The sequence below is a fragment of the Ceratotherium simum genome, chromosome 18 (genome assembly GCF_057802395.1).
Source record: "Ceratotherium simum simum isolate JZ-2026a chromosome 18, ASM5780239v1, whole genome shotgun sequence".
Classification (NCBI taxonomy): Eukaryota; Metazoa; Chordata; class Mammalia; order Perissodactyla; family Rhinocerotidae; genus Ceratotherium; species Ceratotherium simum.
The window spans coordinates 52,779,214-52,800,850 of record NC_141917.1 but is presented as its reverse complement, the minus strand read 5'-3'; the positions used below and the strand labels follow the sequence as shown (position 1 = coordinate 52,800,850).

At 43.4% G+C, this 21,637-nt stretch overlaps 2 long non-coding RNA genes across 2 annotated transcripts in view; one reads left to right on the top strand and one right to left on the bottom strand.

The window, feature by feature from the left end:
• Positions 1–8,879, bottom strand: part of LOC147914644 (uncharacterized) — a 71,674-nt gene extending 62,795 nt beyond the window's left edge. The window contains exon 1 of the long non-coding RNA XR_015555060.1: positions 8,758–8,879. This is a non-coding gene — a long non-coding RNA (uncharacterized LOC147914644). The remainder of the gene's footprint in view (positions 1–8,757) is intronic.
• On the top strand, positions 7,462–15,275 carry LOC147914643 (uncharacterized). Its single transcript, XR_015555061.1, has 3 exons — positions 7,462–7,630; positions 9,070–9,200; positions 15,080–15,275. It is a non-coding gene; the product is annotated as an uncharacterized LOC147914643 (long non-coding RNA).
• The last annotated feature ends 6,362 nt before the right edge of the window (positions 15,276–21,637 follow it).

The window sequence follows — 21,637 nt, the reverse complement described above, 5'->3', positions numbered from 1 at the left end:
AGCAAGGAGGGTGCACACAGCAGAGCCATCTTTTGGGGACTCCTTAGGAGCCATGTGTTAAACTCCAGGGTCTAATTTGGCTCCCAGGGGCTGATTGAATCCAGGAAGCTGCAGGAAATGCACCCATCCTTACTACCCCAGAACAGCTTCAAGCCCAGAACACTCTGGGATCATCCCCATTTCTCACATGGGAGAACCGGCAGACATCCTAGTGCTGGACCATTGCCGGGCAAGGGACAGAGCTGTCTGTGGCAGGGCCTCACCAGCAGGAGAGAGGAGACAAGCTGGCGTGGTTCCCCTACATGGTCACCTGGTTGTGTGCTTTAAAATGACTCCTGGAGGTACTGGCCCTGGCTTAGCTCTCTGGAGCTCGCTCTAAGCTAGCTACAACCTCACCAAGGAGTGTTTCGACATCTAATCCTCAACTCACCAACAGCTTGACCATCTTTAAGATCAAGCCCGCCTCTCTTGTGTTCCCCACCCTGCTTGGGAGACCGCCTCCACCAGTCCCACTAGGCTCCGAATCCGGGACCATTTACCTCTGCCCCTTCTCTTCCAGTGTTTTGATACCACATAAATTGTGTGATCTACTTCCCTTTTCATTTTTGAGTCCACTTTTGGCAATTCCACTTCTGGAATTCAAAAGAACCGAAAGCAGAGACTCGAACAGATATTTGTACATCCATGTTCATAGCAGCATTAATCACAATAGCCAAAAGGTGGAAGCAATCCAAATGTCCGTCGATGAATGAGTGGATAAGCAAAATGTGGTGTATACATGCAATGGATATTATTCACTCACAAAAAGGAATGAAGTTCTGATATGCTACAACATAAATGAATCTTGAAGACATTCTGCTAAGTGAAATAAGCCAGTCACAAAAGGACAAATATTGTATGATTCCACTTATGTGAGTTACCTAGAGACAGAAAGTAGAATGGTGGTGGCCAGGGGCTGGGGGTAGGGGGAATGAGGAGTTACTGTGTAATGGATACAAGGTGTCAGTGTGGGAAGTAAAAAAGTTCTGGAGATGGATGGCGGTGATGGTTGCACAACATTGTGAATGTACCTAATATCATTGAACTAGACACTTAAAAATGGTAAAAATGATGTTTTATGTTATGCATATTTCACCACAATTTTTTAAAATATTTTTAAGTGTCTATATTTGGAAGGAAAACAAAACTAACAAAAAATCAACCAAAGTGTCACCTCTCTGGGGCACAGGTGCTGAATGCAATACTATTGAACTTGAAGAGAGAAGTCACTTGTCAGACTTCCCTTCACTTGCTCACTCCCCTGTTGTGCCTCAACAGCTGCCCTCAAGTTGCTGATGGCTCCTGGGGGCCTGGGAGGCGTGACATGGCTCTGGGAGCTGGAGCATCCCTGCAGACCCAAGAAGATGCCATCTTTCCCACATATTTCTGCTGAGACGATAAATATTCACAGTGTGACATTCTGAGAAAAAATTACATAAAAGCAATTTTCCTCAGTACTATTTCTGGACCTTGTATGAGTCACTCATCCCCTCTGAAGTGCTTGCATTGCTAATAAGGGCTTTCACTACACTATACAGCAAGAATCTTTCAAAATTCTATTGGGATGGAGAATAAAGAAATTGCTATTTCATCCTTAAGTTTATCCTGAACGGTTAGAGACAACTAGATGGAAGAATTAACCACTTACGCAGTGGGTGCTTTATCTACAAAGCTAACCTCCTGGGAAGTACTAGCTCAATGCATCTAGAACCCCCCGTGCCTGTCTCAGTCATGTTTAATGCTTCCAAGAGCTTGTTGTGCCAGGAGTGAGAAATAGAGTGACACGTTCCTTAGAGATAAGTCCAATTCCAAAGAGTTGGGATGTTGCATTGAGTATGACCAACGATATTTATAATGACCACCTTTATAACTGCTGTAAGTACAAGAGACCTCAAGGTTGAAGGGCTCCTAAAAGATCAATTCAAAAGTCACCCTAGATAGACTAGGGCCCTAATCCAAAAGCTTCTCATAAATGGGCTGTTCACGGGACAGACCGTTATCAAGGGATGGGTGCAAATTAGCGCCTGACTTCCTTTCCATCTACATCCCTGGTGGAGTGAAATACGCATGCATATGAGGCTCCTTTGAAAAATATAAATCATTAAGTGAAGAATTCTATCAGCCCCCTTTGTAAAAATGAGGAAACAGAGACACACCAAGACGTTAAAGAGTGTGATGCGAGGCCGCTCTTAGTGGCTTCAGGGCTTTCGCTTTTCCTCCTCCACTCCACTTACATTCTAAATCCTCAAAACTCAAGGAGCACCCATCTGCTGAAAGCAACTTGGATCCCTTGTTCTATTCAAGAGAGGGGCAGAAGACCAAGGCAACAACCAGCCAAAGAGAACTTCTTCCTCCTCCCCCTTCTTCTGTAGATGACCTACTGGATAGAAGAGCCCCTTACATTCAAAGGAGCAGATGATCCCCTTTTGAAGGGGACTTCTGCTTCCAGTTAACCCCCCTGAAATGAGCTGCTTTCTCCTCGTGTCCAGGTAGATGTTGTCTTATTTACTGTTTTCTTATTCTTCCTCTGAATAGTATTGTCACCAAACAGAACATCCTTTCAGGAGTCGTTTCTGTCACTGACACCAAAGTTAACTCCCTTCCCCATTTCTGTTGAATTCTTAGACTATCAGAGAAAAAACCAATACTAGAGATTCAGTCCAGTCCCCGAGAAGTTCAGTGACTTGCCCGAAGTCACACAAATAATTAGTGACACACCTAGTTAGTAGCATATCATCTTTTTCTCATCACTCTATCCCTTATCTCTAGCTCAGTGCCTGGCCTGTAGTAATCACTCAATCCATACTTGATATAATAAATGAATGCTCTTTGTGTCTCACATGGAACCAATCATTCTGTTTCTTGATGGGAGGCAAGATAGGGAACAGAAATGTAAACCATCTCTGTTAGTATTTGTTTGGCCAGCAAATGGAAGGAACAGGCGCCTGGGGCTGAGAGTGCACTCCATCTTCCTATATGGAAGGTCGCCTTTCTGTCACCTGCCCATCTAGGTGTGGTCACGCTTTGTGTAGTGTGTAGATGAGCACCACGCCTGGCCCTTGGTCTTGCATGGGAAATTATGAAATCGTGTGCGTGTGTGCGTGTGTGTGTTCATGCATGTGTGTGCACGTGTTAGGGAGAGATGGGGCAGAGGCAAAAAAAAATCATCACTGACTCTTACAGGTAGGGACAGTAGGTGGTGAGAGAGAAAGAACAGGAGCGTGTGCCTAGGGCTTCAGTCCCTGTGCCACCAAGTCCCTCTGTGTCAGGCGGTGTTGGCAGGAGACATCATGCCACATTTGCAGGTGAAGATGGAATTGAAGAAGAGCAAATTCTTAGTCACTGTTATGGAAGCCTGAACCCCATCAATACTCCCTCCCATTGAGATGGGAAAAACTTTGCTGCACTGAAGGGTCTCTCCCCCTACCTGTGAGTAGGTGGAGCACAGAAAAGCTGCTTCCCTTGTGTCGAGAGTGACCCTGAACGGGTAACAATGATTCACAGCTAGGATAGCTCAGGGCTGGACTCCATTTGAGGCCATTGACTGCTCCCTGGCCCACAGGTGGGTCAGCTCGGCCCTGGGCCCTGCTGTGTGTCCAAGCAGGACGGGCTGAGGGATAAGGTCTGGCTTGCTTGTTACACTTTTGCGTGTGGCTGATAAAGCTTTTGAGCATTTTCAGAGGCCATGTGTCGTCTGAGTGAAGAATGACACTATGATTTTCAATCTAATTTACTATAAATTGTACTTCGAAATGCTTTCCAAACCTCAATGCATTAAAAAGGGCAAAACTATTGCCTCTGTCTTCCTTTGCCAAAGAAAATCAAGAAGGAGCCAGTGTTGGTGCAGTCCTATTCTCTGTCAACGGGATGACAAAGTGTTGTAAGCTTATCTCCCAGCTCCCTTGTAAGGACAGAATCAATGCAGACAAAGGCAAGAGGGGGCCCTTTGTGACGCACTCTCACTTTTTCTTATCCCTATATATTGGTTTTTTATTTGAGGTTATGGGCCCGAAATACTCTGAGCAGAGGTGCAAAATTAAAAGCATCTTAAAAGTTGTTCAGACCTAAAGACAACAAAAATCACAAGTTGTGGTTAAATTCTCACGAGGAATGTTATCTAAAGAGCTTATTATATTTTCAAGTATAGAATCATGTCTGACACAAGGGTGTTCAAAAGATTTTTTTCATTTAAAGCTCCACAAAGGCAATATATCACATTGAGAATGAAAAGACGTCCGAGAAATGGTTTTCTTCTAAGCAGAGACAAGAACAGAGAAATGGACAAGACAGAGCTTTTAAGTGGGACCCGCTGGGAGCTCAGTCGGGCTGAAATAGTGCCAGCAAAACCTCAACTGGCCCATCAGCATGTTGAAGCTCAATGACTTTTCACACTTCGAAATCTAAGTGACAAGCTTGTCTCAGTGAAATTACTACAATCTTCAAAACCAACAAGACTCTCAGTACAGGTGGCTAAGAAGGAAGAAAATGTTTCAAAACAATAATGGATATGAGAAAAATGGAAGTAGAAATAGAAAAGATGTTTGAACTTGAATTCATGGTTCTTTGAGGACTTTTCCATCATTAGTTCATTCCTACATCAGGATGCTAGGGAGATAAGGGTGGTTCCAGAGAGCAGATGAGATAACCAAGGCTGAGGTACCACAGGCCGGGTCTAGGGCTTCTGACCAAATGTCGACCTCTTATGTGCCTCCCCTTCCAAATTCCCAGTGGCACCCTGAGATGCTCTAAAACCAGGTGCACAGTCAAATCCTGCCTCTGCCTGTTTTGGTAACTAAGAATAGCTTTTACATTTTTAAATCAAAGAAGAATATTTTAGAACAAAAAATGACATGAAAAGTTTCAGTGTCCATAAATGAAGTGTTACTGGAACATGGCCCCATTTGTTCACTTATGTGTTGTCTGTGGCTGAGTTTTATGCCACATGGCAGAGCTGAATAGTTGCAAGAGACCTCATGGCCCACAAAGCCTAAGATGTTTACTATCTGGCTCTTTACAGAAAAGTTGCCCATCTCTCTCTAAGATCACAAGAGGGAAAGAATGAAGAACAGGGAGCATTCTGAGCGCCTCTTCCCAGGACAAGAGAAAAGAGGCCTGTTTTCTCCATTAAAGATTCCCTTCATCAAGGCAAAGAACCCAGAGGCCATGTCGCTCTTGAATGCTGAGGCCTGAGATAAACTACTCTGTCAAGAGATTCTGACCCCTCTGATCATTTCCAGGGTTGTGCAGCCGTTAAAGTAAATGATCTGTGCATTTTCAGCTCCCGCACTCAAATTGCTTGGGCCCCCCTATTATCTCATGGTAAATAGACTGTAATCACACAAACGTGTAATTACATCAGCTAAACACTGAGGAGGGAAAAAGAGGCAAATGGCCTCCCAGGTTGTGGCACTGGGCTGAGTAATGTCAGACATTCCACACACTCCACAGGGCAGAACCCTGGACTTGCCTTGTTGGTAAAAGGACCTTCCCAAGATGAAAATTACTTGGATTGAAGGTTTTAATACTGCCTCTCTCTTATAATGTTCAGATCGAGTGTCAAGCAAGTCTGGATCTTGGGGTAGTTGGCATTTATCTGCTGACTATCCCCCAGGGCTTTGCACCCAAGTGTTCAATGCTTCGCCCAGCTCAGAGAATGTTGCCCCATTTGCGGGAGAGAGGGAAGATAATGCAGGATTGTTTGCCAACAACAAGTTCAATTCATCCCTTTGTTAAAATGAATCTGAAGAGCTGCTGCATCTGTGTGCGCTGTGAAGTCAGCACAATTGGCATTGTTTATAGCCCAGTTTGTTGTGGCTGCTCCATGTGCACAGATTTGGCGAGGGGAGAGATTTCCATATTAAAGTCATTCTTCTGAGTGCTTGGTGGTTGCTTCTCCAGCTACATAAATCTTTCCTTACCACGCTCCTGTACTTGACAGCCCAGCCTGGAATGATTTGGGGATGGGGGTAGTGCATAGAGCAGCCAGTGCTGTGAGTCTGAGGATGAACAGGCATCTTGAAATGGAGAGAAAAGGCCAAAGGAACACTCACAAACAGAGGACACACAATGATGCAGTTCTAGTTTCAAGCATGAATTTTTCCAACAAAAAGCATTCTAAATATCCAATCTTCAGCTTGGAAATGCTTGAATTCCAAGTATCAAATAAAAAAAGTTTTGAATCTCTTTAAAAAGGAAGGAAGGGAGGGAGGGAGGAAGGGAAGGAAGGGTGTGATGGTTTTTTGATATTTCAAATTGGCTAAACAACAGGGCAGAAGGGAGGGCAGCAGGCATTTTGTAGCAAATACACACCTTCTCCCACTTATTCAATCACTCACTAATCTAGGCACTGCTATGAAAGGATTTTGGGGGATCTAACCAAAGACCTTAATCAGTTGACTTTAAGTAAGATTATCTTGGTAGGCCTGACTGAATCAGTGGAAGCCCTTAAAGAAGGTTTGGCTATTCCCCAAGTCATACTCCAGGTAGCATCTAGGTCTACAATTGCTCTCCCTTCACTGGAACGACCCTCCTTGCCTACCTGTGAGTAACAGCTTCTGCCTGTGCTGTGGGGTTCCAACCTGCTCTTGGTCTTCCTTCCCAGACTGTCTGCCCGTGGATTTCAACTTCCACAATCATTTAAGTCAAATCCTTGTAGGATTTATCTATCTCCCACCGGTTCTGCTTCTCTGGTTGAAGCTTGTTCTCTGGCACATAGAGAGGACAAGCTAATCTAGACCCCTAGCATTACAAAGTCCACCAGCAACGTTGTTCTCCACCGCCACTCCACCTAAAGGATATGATACTTTTCTATCAAATCCGTGGATCACTAGGGCCATGATTTTCAATAAGGGGGTTGTAGGCCACTGTAGCAGAAATTCTAAGAGTGTCAAGTTCACAAAGCCTCCTGCAGGTTCTGCTGCCCTCCTCCCACACCTCAGCTGAGAATCCTTTCATGAAGGGCCTCTGTGCACAGGCTGGGGCACTTTGGTCTCATTTCTTTCCTTGATATCGTGTTCACCCAAAAGAGTATCCAGGTAGGAGAATGTCAGGACCCGGCAATGATGGAGTGCTCACAGACCACCAGATCTTGATTCACACTTTTCTCTGTTCTCCCCACTTCCAGCACCAGAGCAGGAATGATTAGGCGTAACCGGGGCATTGTTTGTTAATTTGCGTACTCCTTGAGTTACTTACTCAGTATTATCTGTCGAAAACCTTTTTTCTGTATTTAGATCATCTGGATCCACTACTCCCACCTGGCCTTGGGGCAGAGTTGGAGGAGGGTGCAGGTTTGCATGGTGGGGAAGGGGAGTGTCTGTCCTTCAACACTGGCCTATCCTGGGATCCTCAGGTTCCCTAGGGAAGGATGCAGAGGGCCTCTACGTGGCAGAAGAGGAGGGGGATAAAAGAAGGGAAGGGAGCAGGGATGGGGAAGAGCCCCTATTCCATCAGCCTCCCCATCCAATCTCCAGAATCCCCATCCAGGGAGGCCTCAGATCCAGGTGGGAGTCCCTGAGGCTAGAAACTCCTGTGTTTGATTTTATGTTTATGTCGGGTGTGGAGTCAGATCAACAGGCGCTCGAAACGCAAGGTAGGAGGTTTCTGCTTGTTGTTTACTTCAGAAACGACCAGGAGAAGTTGACACACAGGTAGGAGGTGTTTAATGATTCACTAATTTAAAATTCTATGTATGAGAAGACACAGTGCACACAGTCCCTATCAAGATCAATTAATCCTGTGGTTCTGCATCAGAGAAAGCACAGGATTGAAGCTGATGCAGTAAACAGGAAGAGGAACACGGGTTCCCCGTTCAGTATCCCTGCTCGTGTGGACATCCGCAGGCTGAACACGCTGCCCAGCTCAGTAATATCACGGAAACAGTATCTTCATATTTTCTTTATGAAAATGCTTTCTTTCACAGAACATTTATCTTTAGCAAAAACTATTTCTTTGGGGATTAGACTATAGGATAATATCAATTTGGGAACAGACTTTTGGCTAAGATTGAAGATTCTTACTTGGCTGGATCAAGTTTCCGGAAAGTTAAAAAAAAAAAGAAAACATTTGAGACAAGGCACCCCTTTGTGTAGAGTTGATTCAAAATCAACTTTGTATCAAAGGAGGGAAAAATGACACTGATCATATGAATACTATTCCTGAAAGGAGAGAGAGCATTTTTACCAATTAAAAACATATAAGCAGACATACATTTACACACACACACACACACGTACACACACAAACACCTATGTTTCAGGCTCACCAAAAGCAAAAGAAGTAATACGTTCACACAACTAAACTTTTGCATCTTTCAAAACTAAAAAAATTAACATTATTACCGAAATAATCCTGAAGCCTGTTAGTCTCAATGAGGCTTATGAACTTTCCCGTAAAACATGCATTATGTCTATGATTAATATATTTCTGAACCAAAAATTGAGACACCATGTCTGACACACGGAACTTGCAGGGGGCAGGAGGACAGTTCCAGGAAATCTTGGACACATGGTTGCTGTAATGATCCCACATGTTGACTAGCACCAACTTTGAAAGTTCTTCAGTAATAAGAATTACGTTTCATATATTCCTTATATCCCTCCCCCTACAAAGGGCCTAGAAGATTACTGATCATGCAGCAAGTCTCAATATGCTTGAATGGTCCTTTATGGTTTATAAAATACTTTTACATTTCTTATTTCATTTAATCATCAAAAGTACCTTGAGGGGCTGGCCGGGTGGCGTAGCGGTTGATTTCAGCACACTCCGTTTAGGCAGGATTTCAGCACACTCCGTTTAGGCGGCCCAGGTTTGTGGGTTCAGATCCTGGGCGCAGACCTACACGGGTCATCAAGCCACTCTGTGGTGGTGTCCCACATACAAAATAGAGGAAGATGGGCACAGACGTTAGTTCAGGGCCAATCTTCCTCACCAAAAATAAAAAAAGTTACCTTGAAATGAAAGCAAAAAAGCTATTATGATTGTACCCATTTTATTGGAAGTACTATTAAATTTCCTCTTTTGTCATTATAGAAAAAGGGACCAGATGCCAAAGGTCACACAAATAGCAAGTGGCAGAGCTGAGCCTCATAAACGCTCATTGGTTGATTAATGAATTGATTGATTCAAGGAATTGCTCTTTATTACCTGTGTAATCGGCAAAGGTAAGAATAGAACCGAATACTTTGCTGATGTGGTAGGATGCTCGTTCCCAGGCAGCTCTGCTATGAGTACACTGGGAAAACCTCTCTGTAAAGGAATTTGGCAATTTATATGAGAAGTGTTTAAAATATCCCAATTTTCCCAAAAATCTCAACTCTAGGAATCTATCCTACACACAATCCAATGTCCAACAACGGAGGACTGATTAAATCATTTTGCATCCATACAATAGAATATTCTGTAGCCATTAATAATTTATCTTCAAACAATATTTAAAGACAGAAAAATACTGTTGATAAAATATTAAGTGACAAAACAAGCTACAAACCTTGATTGTAGAATGCATTTTTAAGAATAAGAAACAAGGAAATGCAACAAAATATTTGTGGTAGTTATCTTTAGGTGGTATGTTACGGGTCACTTTTATTTCCCTAATGCTTTTCTTTATTTTCACATTTTCATATGATCAGAAAATAGTTCTTTTTTCCCACTGAAGAAATAAGGAGGGGGGCTGGGTCTGGCCACCCTAGTATCTTGAGCTCCAACAATTTTCAGCAACTAAAATCTTAGCAGTTAGGATGTACTGGGATGAAACATGGCAGAGATGAAATTATGATCAGAGGGAAGGCTGCAAGGCATCAGAGGGCCAGTACTGAGGACGTAGGGCCTCATTTCCTCAAGAGCAGTGGGTAATGAGGAGGGATTGCACAATGGGCACTTCCCAGGCAGGAAGAGCGGAGAAGAAAGGAATCAGTGCCCTGGGTGGCTCCAGACCAGCAGGGTAGGAGGGGCTACGGAAATACAATTGGAAGCGGTCAACAGGGATGGGCCTTAGGAAGAGGAAGCCATATTATCTCTAGGCTTTCCCAGGTCTGAGATGAACAAGCCACACGGACATTACTAAGTCAGCTTTTCAGAACGAAGTGCAGGAACTGGGTAGTGGAGAAATGGGGAAGTCTCCTTGAGTTCCACTTCCTCTGCTTTTCAAACCCCAACAGATGCCCCTCTCCATAGCCACTGTTTCCTAAAGTCTGTCCTTCTCCCACGAGATGCCTTCTGCCTGTTAGGGCTCCATTAATTTCCCTTATGGAAGGGAGCACAGTAGACACGTCTCAGAGTGCCCAGAAAGACGCTCCAGGATCCCGGCCTCTGGGCTACACATCCTGCATAAAAGAGGCTTAAGAGAAGGAGACACCTGAATGCTCCTGTCTCTCAGACGTAGCCCCTCACCAACCTATTTTCCACCCATGGAGCTGCTGTGTCCCTTATAGCTACTTCATTCTTCCCTCTCCCGCAAGTCCTGCCCTTGGTTCTGTGTCCCTAATATGACCTAAAGAGTGTGTGTGTGTGTGTGTGTGTGTAATGGGGGGGGTGGGGTGTGTCCTCTGCCGGGTACTCCACAGGTTTCTTATCTATAAGCGCTACCAGCTCACAGGTATTTCCCCTCCACTGGAAGGGAGCTTCACCTCCTGGGTCTAAAAGAGGAGACAGGTACAAAAAGGGGAGAATTCTGCCATCTGCTTTACAACTTGGCATATACCGGGAACTTCTTCCATGTCACTGAGCACCATCAAGAAGACACTGTAAGGAAATTTGGGACAGGCTTCTCCCCAGGCTTGCCGCATGGAGAGAACAGTGAGGTCAGAAGCCAGCAGGGATGCGTGAAGCTGCTCCCTATGTTTCAGAAGGCTGAAGCTGGCATGGAGGCAGCTTGACATAATGGACGGAGCAAGCTTGCTTCAAATCCCTGCTGAGAGCGTTATCTTAGACAGGCTAGTTAATTCCTCTAAACCTTGATTTCCTCACCTATGAAATGGAAAAATACGAATTCCTTGTATGGATAGTTTAAGAAAGAACGAGAGGCAAAGTGTACAACGTATATTTAAACACAGTTTCTAGAACATAGAATTCATCCAATAAATGGTGGCAAATAGGAAGGCAGAAGCAAAACAAGGACTGAAATCCTAAATTCTTACACAAGCACCCTCTTCCCTCCACACAATTCTCTCCATTTGATAGTGACATTTTTAGGGAAATTAGGGCTGATTAATAGGAGGATAGATGATAGTTCATATTTTTATCATGTTTGTGGTGTATATTTAATATTCATATTAGAGAAGAAGGCTTATATGCAGAAAGGTCAACTTGGTGAAGGTGGTCCTTGTGACACATGTAAAGATTAAAAGGAATGGGGAATAAAATAAAACACAGAAGTAAGAGAATACTTCAGAAATAAGTAGAATTAATAATGTAGGCATGGGAGAGTGGGAAATAGCATTACTCTCATATCAGAACCAAAAACATATTTGATAAGAAAACGAGAGACCAATATCCTTCAGGAACAGAGATGCAAAAATCCTTAATAAAACATGAACAAATTGAACTAGCAATATATGAATAGAATAATATATTATCACCACGTGGGATTTATCCCAGGAAGGAAAATTTGGTTCAAATTGATTTGAAAATCAATCATATCAGCAGACTAAGGAAGAAAACCCTTATCATCATCTCAACAGACGCAGAAATCGAATTGATAAAATTCAACATCTGTTCTTGATAGAAATTTCCAGCAAACTAAGAATTGAAAAGAACTTCCTCAAACTGATAAAGGATATCATGGAAAACCTACAGCTAGTAGCATACTTACTGCCGAAAGAATGACTGCTTTTTAACTAAGATTGGGAACAAAGCAAGAAGGTCCAGTCTTATCATTCCTATTCAACATCTTACTAGAGGTCCTAGCCACTGCAATAAGGCAACAAAAGAAATAAAAGGCATCCAGATTGGAATGGAAGAAATAAAATTGCCTCTGTATCCAGAAAATATGGTTACCTACATAGAAAATCTTAAAGAATTTGCAAAAAACAAAATGGGCTACCAGAACTAATAAGTGAATTTAGTAAGGCCCAGGATACAATACCAATATTAAAAAAAAACAAAAAACAAAAAACTGTAATTTCTATATACAAAAAATGAGCAATTATAAGTTGAAACTTTTTAAGTAGATTTACAAGAAGACCTGAATAAATAGAGAGCTAAAACATATTCAGAAATTGAAAGACTCAATAGTTAAGATGCCAATTCTCTCCAAATTAAGGTACAAATTCATTGCAAACCCAATGAAAATTTCAAAAGTTTTTTTTGAAGAAATTGACAAGCTGATTCTAAAAGTTATATAGAAAAGCAAAGACCTGAAATAGCCAAAACACTTTTGAAAAATAAAAGGAAAGGTGGCGGTTTAGAAAACCTCACTTCTCCTCCTGTGTGTCTCCTTTACTCTCACACGACTACCACACTCACAACACTTCCGACAGCAGATGTGTGGGGTTTTTCCCCACACCAAGCAATTCTCTGCAACACTAGCTGGGTGTCCTACAATTTAACTCAGTTCTGTCACTATCTACCTGGAAATAGCGTCAGCTCCCACAGGTTAAGGGTCCAGTCCCACAAGACTGCACCCCCACATACTTCAGATGCCAATCGCAAGTCCCAGGTTGTCACCTGTCCTGCTGACCGAGCAGCTGTAAATCGGAGTTCCCACGACTTCTTCCTTGGGTTCAATCATTTACTAGAATGGCTCACAAAACTTATGGAAACACATTAACCAGTTTATTATAAAATGATTTGATAAACAATACAAAAGAACATCCAGATGGAAAAGAGACATAGGGCAAGGTATGCAGGAAGGGGCACAGAGCTTCCATGCCCTCTCCAGGTGTGTCACTCTCTCAGCACCTGTACATGTTCACCAACTGGGAATCTCTCAGAACCCCCTACTTTTTGGATTTTTGTGGAGGCTTCATCAAGTAGGCATGATCGATCATTTCCAATGTCTCTCTCTTTTCTTGAGAATGGGGAGTGGAGCTAAAAATTCCAAGTTCTAATCATCTTGTCTTTCTTGTGACCAGCTCCCATCCAGGAGCCATCCAGGAGCCCATGCAGAGACATCTCATTAGAACAAAACACACTCCCATCACCCAGGAAATTCCAAGGGATTTAGGGGCTTGGGCCAGGAACCAGGATCAAAGACCAAATATTAGAACAAAAGATGCTCCTAGCGCTCTTCTCACTTAGGAAATTATAAGGGTTAGACCAATATAGTGTGTGTGTGTGTGTGCGTACGCGCGCGGGCGCGTGTTTTCTAAATGTCACCTCTAATTTCAAGACTTCCTATAAAGTTACGATGATCAAGACAGTCTGGTACTGATGAAAGGATAAACCCATGCAAGGGAACAGAATAGAGTCCAGAAATAGACCCACACATATATGGTCAATTGATTTTTAACAAAGGTGCCAAAGTAAGGAGAAAGAATTTTCAACAAAAGAGGCTGGAAATTTTAGACAGCCATATGCAAAAAGTGAACCTCAACCCATACCTCATGCCACACACAAAAATTGACTCTAAATAGATCATAGACCTAAGGGTATAACCCCAATTCTATAAAATTTCTAGAAGAAAACAACAGAGAAAATCTTTGAGACACTGGGTTAGACAAAGATTTCTTTGATAGGACGCAAAAAGCGTGAACCACAAAAGAAGAAATTGATAAACTGCACTTCACCAAAATTAGATGTTTTTGCTGCAGAAAAGACAGTTGTGACAATGAAAAGAGAAGCCGCATACCATGAGGAAATATGCACAAAACGTGTATCTGGTAATGGACTGGTATGCAGAATATATAAAGAACTCTTATAACTTAATAATAAGAAAACAAACTACCTGAATTAAAAATGGGCAAAAGATTGAAGAGACATTTCATCAAAGACATACAGATGGCAAATAAACACATAAAAAGACTCTCAAAACCATTGGTCACTAGGGAAATGTACCTTATGATCACATTGAGATACCACAGCACACTTATAAGAATGTAAACAAATAAAGAACTGGTATTAGCAAGAGCTGGCGAGGATGAGAGCCCCTGGAACTCTCACACGTTGCCCATGAGCATAAAAAGTGGTATGGGCATTTTGGAAACCTCTTCAGTAATTTCTTAGAAAGTCAAATATATGTTTCCCATACAACACAGCAAACCCATTCCTAGGTATTTATCCAAAGGAAATTAAAATACAGATTCACACAAAAAACTATAAACAAATGTTTATAGCATCTTTATTTATAATTGTCAAAAACTGGAAAAAAATTAAGTGAATATCATCTGGGAGATAGAATAATTGTGGTACATCTATATATTGGAATACTATTCAGCCATAAAAAAGTAACTACTGATACATGCAACAACATGGATGAATCTCCAAAGTGTTATTTTAAGTGAAAGAAGCAAGATACAGATGGCTCCTATTTTTATGACATTGTGCTGAGCTTCCCCAAACCTTTAAAAAAAAATCCATCACCTCTTTTCTCTTCTCTACCTTTCCCCCTTCTTTGCCCCTCCTTTGTCAACCTAGTCTGTAGCAGCCTAACATCCTGGTTCAAAGTTCAGGCTCTTCGAGGTCAGACAGACCTGGGGTGAGACCCTTTCTCACCTTACCCTGTCCATGTGACCCAGACAGGTGAGCTCTCTCTCAGCCTCGGGGCCCATCAAGGTAGCTTGTTGCTGGGATCATTCCCTCTGCCTCACCATGACACCCAAACGGTGGGCCTGCCTAGAGAGGGAAGCAGAACCACAGCTACTGCAGCAGAGGCTGCTACTTGCCCACCCAACCACCTTCTCCCTTCTTCCTTAGTAACAGACACCTACACGGTTAGACACATTGCCCAGCTGAAAAACCACATTTCTGAACCTCCCTTATAGATACAGGTGGCCAACAAGATTTAAGCGGAAGTTATTTGGGAACGTTTCAAGGAAAGCTCTTCAAAAGAAGTTGACTCAACTGGGACGCAGGCGCCTTTACCCATCTCCTTTTTTTCTTCCAGATGTCTGCAAGGCAGAAGTGATGGATGGAGCTACAGCAACCATCTCTTGACAGTAAGATGACCTCGAACATAGAAGGCACGCACTAAGGATGGAGGGAAAAACAAGACAGAAGGAGCCTGGATTACTAATGACTGTGGAGCCGCTGTACTAGTCCTGGACTGCTTGCTTCTGTTTTACACGAAAGGAATAAAAAGAGCCCTATTTTGTTAAAGCCGCTGTTATTTTGAGTCTCTATTAGTAGCAGTCAAAAGCCATTCCTAACTGATTCAAGGATCTACTTAACTTTGTAAAACGATACCGAAAACTAGAAAGAGAAAGTTAAAAATGAAAAGTTGTTGATAGCTTGATTTCTCCCCTGGTTTAGCTTTCTGAGAACAAATTTGCTGATGTCAGAAGATTTCTATTATTTTAATTCACTAATCTTTGCTCTTTTTCAGTTAAACTAAAAATGAATAGAAATGTACAAGTTATGTCACACCACTCTATGTCCCCAGAAACTGCATGAAAAGAGTACTGATTCCTGTTACTTGTTCCAAATCAGGAAAAAGTTACCTTAGCAGCCAGATTACTAACTTCCTCCCTCCTCTCATATTAATACCCAATGTACTCAAAGAGCATCAAAGCACTTCCTTACAACTTTATAATTTTGGACTCTAAAGAATTCAGACAATTTTCTCTTGATCCTTGAAAATATAATTAAATCTACAAAACAGGTATAAGGTGCAACCTTAAAAAAGAAAAAGTGAAGTCCCATATGGGTAAAGAATAGGGAGAATTGCTGATTGAAGTGATTTAAAGCAGATTTATAAAAGAATAGCTAGAAGAAATGATAAAAATAATGATAAAAGTACCTCTTCGGGTTATAAAATATCAGAGGACCAGCAGCTGTGTGTCTGATTGCCCCTAGGCCTGAACCTTCTCGGCCTTGTTCACACCACCTCACAAATCCTCATTCACACCACCTCACAGACTGTCCTGGGGGAGCCATTTGGAAAAAGCAAGGACTGTACACAGAGGGCATCACCAGCACTGCCAGGTATGGGACATAAGGCAGAACTCTCATCCACACTGGGCTCCTCATCTAATTTCACCCTCGTCTGAGCTTCCTTCACCCCCACAATATTTCTTAGAAGGAGGGTTTAAACCAGTACAGAGGAAATCAAAACTGAAAAGGTTCTGTTGCGTGGACTTCCAATGGAAGGAAGCCACTCTGCACGCACAGGGGATGCGGCCCCGTGGAGCACTGCCCAGGGAACCATCCCAAGGACACTTCCCAGACAACCATCAGCACAAACGTGTCTGCTTGGTTTATGCCACTGGCTAACAAAGCTGAGAGGGACAGGGAGTCACTTCAATTGAAGTTTAATTTCAGCTCTGGAACATTCTCTGAGAAAACCTGCAAGATCATTCGCACCATGGAGAGCACTGATGTTGGCTTGGGAGGGTGGAAAGAATAGAGATCTAGGTGTCTAAAGACTTGGGCATGGATCTGCCATGATTTTGTTATATGACCTTAGACTAGTTACTTAACGTCCCTGAGCTGCAGTTTCCTCATCAGGAAAATTAGGTTGATAACACGTGTATCCCAGGATTAGGTGAAAAACGATGGCCCACAGGTGCTCAGTAAAAGTGGATTCATTTTCCTCTTCTTCCACACATTTCCATAGCCCCAAACTGGCAGCCTGCAGGTCAAAACTGGCCTAGAGACATGTTTTTTGCTGCATATTGTGTGTGTGTGTTTTTTAAGGAGCCACAGTTGATTTTCCTAAAATCGCAATTTCAGTTTATCTTGAAAAACTGCAATGGTAACCCTGGGCCTGCATTTCTCCACGGCCACATGACTGTTGGAGGTGATTGTTTACACAGGGCAGATGTTATCTAGCCCATTGGCTTCCTAACCCAGCCGTGTTCATTCCCTTGAGTTAACTGCCTGACAATATACAGTCAAAGAGTCTGCCAAATCTGCCAGCAACCACAAAGAGGTCCACTCAAACCACCATCTTTTCTTCCCTCTACTGCATCACATGTTCCTTTGGTACCCTAATCCAGTACTAAAGTTAAACATGCCATTTGGCTAATTCTATTCACGATGGAGAAATAGATTGAATGTGAAATTGAAAGTTCAGTCAACCAGTTACAGGAAACTAAGTTATGCATGAAGGAGGTAGAGGAGACACACACACACACACACACACACACACACACACACCCCATGATAGACTGACATTAGTTAGGTTCATTTGTTTCCCTTTGTGAATTCAGTGAAATGAATTTGTGGGAATAAACAAATAATAAATCATGCACTTAAGTTCTACAAGTGTTAATTAATGTTTAAATGCATTTCTGTATTCTAAGATAATTTACACATAAAATCAAAAATTAAATTAACTTCATTATCAAATAAATAGATAATGGGAACAAACTGTTAGGAGACCATGGAGAGACAGGTAATCTCATACTGTAGTTGGGAGTACAAAATGGTACAACCCCTGCAAAGGGGAATTTGGAAATATCTAATAAAATTCTAGCAACTTTACCATTTACACCCCCAAAAACTCAATTCTAGGAATCTATTTTGCAGCTACACCTGCGTAAGTGAGAAATACCATAGACATAAGTCTATTAGTTACCTACTGCCACGTCACAAATATGGCGACCAACCGTCCCGGTTTGTCCAGGACTGTGGGGTTTACTGAAACTCATAACTTTCAGTGCTAAAACTGGAACAGTCCCAGGCAAACCGGGTCGGTTGGTCATCCTAGTAACAAATTGCCCTACCATTTAGCAGCTTAAAACAATATACTTTTTTTAACTCCCAGCCTCTGTGAGTCAGGAATCCAGGCACGGCTCAGCCGGGCCTCTGCTCCACAGTCGCTCACAAGGCTGTGAACAAAGTGTCAGATATGGCTCGGGTCTTGTCTGAAGGCACAACTAGGGGAGGACCTGCTTCCAAGCTCACTTACCTGGCTGCTGGCAGGATTCAGTTCCTCAGAGCTATTGGAATGAAGGTTTCGGTTACTTGCCGGCTGTGAGCTGGAGGCCTCCCTTAGTTCCTTGCCATGTGGACCTCTCCAACATGGCAACTTGCTTCATCAAAGCCAACAGAAGAGAGAATTTGCTAGCAAGACAGAAGTCACAACTTGGTAAACTAATCACAGAAGTAACATCCCTTCAAAATTGCCAGATTCTATTGGTTAGAAGCAAGTTACTCAAGGGGAGGGGCTTACACATGCCAGGAGGTGGAAATCACCTGGGGCCAGCGTGGAATCTGCCTGATCCCTGGCCTGGGTGTAGCAGACATGTCTGTGTTCCATTTTAAGTCCCCTCGACTCCCACCTCTTGCTCTAGCTACTGCTGCAGCCAAAGCCCCAGGTCGCAATGAGCCTTACACAGGTGCAACCTGACAGTGCTTTGCTTCTAGCCTGTGATGACATCTGATACCAATCTTAGTATTCTGAGGGGTAATGTACATGGACAGCAGCATAGTGTTTCTTCACTTTTATTTGAAAAGAAAAAATTTAACAGCTAGGGGGCAGAAAGCTGAAGTCAGATGCTATAGGGGAAAAATCATGGCCCTCCGCCTGGGTTCCCAGTTAAGTTAGTCCGTACACCCAGAGCCCACTGATTGAAGGGGAGCCTGGGTCTCCTTGAAGGAGAGCCCTGCACGTCCATTACAAGTATAAACAATAAACATTCCCCCAGTCTTTCCCCAAAGTGACCTGTGGCCACATACCAGAGTAACTGTATATTGTGGCAAGGGAAATACAGAGACCTTTCAAGGAATGGTGCATGTGGGTTCTAACCTTACACCACCACCAAGAAATCACAAATGCCATTTACTACTGTTCTCTGGTTAGAGAAGAAAGTATGGAGGACAGGTGATAAATGAAATTCTGGCCAAAGTCCACCTCAAGGTGGAACCAGTAGTTATTTTTCCAGTAACTGAGTTTATAATTGGGATAGATAAATCTAGAAGATGGAAACCCTTCACATTTGTTCCCTGAATTTTGAAGTTAGAGACTTTAAAGTAAGAAGGAGCAAGTGGAAGGCCACTGTGATTTTTATAACTCTAACAGCTTTGGGTGATAGGTACATGCAAAGCAAAATCAGATACCACCTGCTTTCTTCCGAGGCATCATTTGAGGTGGGGCTGAAAGCCTGAAGCCAGAGTGTGTCCTACAAGTGTGACTTGAGGCATATTCGGCAGGTTCCTGGACCCCTAAGTGCGTCCTCCAGCCACTAGTCTATCTTTGTAAAAGGTATTTACCCCTGAGAGGAGTAACACATTCACAGGAAGTCAGTTATACACTCTACCGCCCATCAGAGGATCTTCTTAGCCTCGACTAGACACTCACACTCAAGATAATCACAGGCCACCACTCGTCTGCTCAGAAGGATGTAGGGCAGGACCACAGGTCACCATCAGGGCAGCACCAGAGGTTTCCCTCAGTAAAAGTCCTACCTCACTTGATCAGCCCACATCAGCCATTCAGCACTAACATCTCCCCAGGAACAGCTCAGGTACAAGGGATGAGATCCACACTGGGCAGGTGTGGGAGCTAACCTGGCTTAAAATCCTCACTCCCCAAAGGAACCAGTGTCTCCTGTAACAACTCCCTAGATATGGCTTTCATTGCCCCCAAGGGACACCCATTACAAGTCACCACACTCACAGAAGACCAAAGCACAGTGTCCCTAGCAGATATTTATGGTTCTTTATAGTTCCTTCCAGTCCAGATGCTATTTACCAGTCAGGGGTCATTTTTATCATCAGCAATGTTGCCTAGAAATATAGTTTGCATTCTTCCCTTAAGAGGTTGCCAGAGTAACAGAGCTATACACTTAACCAAAGGTCAAGTTCTCGTGCAGAATGAAAAGGTTTGTTTACCCTTTACCCACCCACCCCTATATGAAAGAGTCTCCAAGTCTGCTCTTCTTTAGGAAGGAGCTACTGTAGCTCCAGGAGCGTTCCAATGTCTTTGGGAGCTGCATGGAGAGATATGGGTGGAAGGAGAGGAGTTTCAGAACTAGCTTTATCTCTTCCTCTTGTTTCTCTGAAGCAAGCCCTGCCTGAAGTATGAGGCTGACATGCTTTTGTTTTGTTTATTTGTTTGTTTCAAATAGGGAGGCTACTGTGGCAACCACCCAGCCAACCTTAGCGCTTCATCTGACAGACAGAGACTGAGGAGCTCAGGAATATTAGAGCAGAACATAAATGTCACCCACTCTCTACTATGCCCTTCAAATCAGAGAGCAGGACAGTCTTACCCAGGGTCCAGAAAGTCACCTATCAAGCCACATTAGGCTCACCCTGGGTGGGTAGTCAGGAACAGTTCTCCTTAAACCCTGGGAGCTCCACTGCTCCCCGGAGGGCCTGCATGCCTGCGACACATGTCCTGGGTTGGGGGGAACCTCTCACCTATAACTTCTTCTCGCAGGCCCCTGAGCCCATGGGCCCCCTCAACTCTCTGCTCCCTTCCATAGTGCACCCGCTTTCCCTCTCCCAGATTTTGTCACTTGGCTCCATTCCATGTCCCCTGGGATGGAGCTAGAAAGAGTTTAGGGTCCAAATGGAGGAAGGGCGGAATGAAGGTCAAACATTTATTTAGACAACAATCAAAGCATTTTCCTTGTCAGAGTGAGTGCCTCAGTAAAAATATCCTGCTCTATTTTGCTAAAAGGATCTTTGACTCTTCTACCCCTTTGAGTTACATTAAGAAAAGATCTTTTTCTGTCCTCTTAGCTTGATGGGTGCCATAACCCAGGGGATGGGGGGAAGCAAAAAACTCATTCTGCACATAAATACTTCCAATTTTACAGAAGCCTGCCTTGTTTGTTCCAAGAAACCTGAATGTCTGTGGAAAAAGGTTCTCTCTGAATGAAGATGTCACCTCCTCCCAAGGATGTGCAGCAGGCAAACTCTTTATGGAGACCTGTATTTTCATCTTTAGGACTCTGCTCTGTCCTCCTTACGGTCAAAATCTCCCTTTGCAGCTCGTGGACTGGCACCAGCCCAACAGAGAAAACTCGGTTCTCTTCTTCTGCAGCAAGTCCAATATGTGTCATTAATGATTCTAATGGTGCTTTGGTCAAATGTCCAGAGAACCAAGAACAGACCCTGGAGGGAGACAGATGAGCTGGCATTCGTGGGCCGAAGAGAGTTGTGCGGCGATTCCTTAATGAATTTGTTTAAAGGGGGAGATGAAATGTAGGGCAAAGTCCAAGAAGACAGAGGGGGAGAGCTGGGGAAAGAGAGCAGATGTTGTAAAAGATCCTCTTTCATGTGTCCTGTGCACTAGAAATCTGCAGATGTATGTTGGCAGGGCTACAGTCAGAGAACAGAGGGAGGGAGTTTACACATCTGGAAATCATTTGGCTGGGGGCAGAGTTCAAATGCTTTCTGCTTCAGCTGCTTTCAGACATACCTTGCCGTGCAGGCCGTTGCTGAGTGAGGGGCGGCCATTCACAGGGTCCCTCTGGCCTCACTCCAGTGGAAGCCCTACCCAAGCCAGTGGGTTTTCCTCTGTATCAGTTCAGTCACGTGGAAAAGTTGAAAT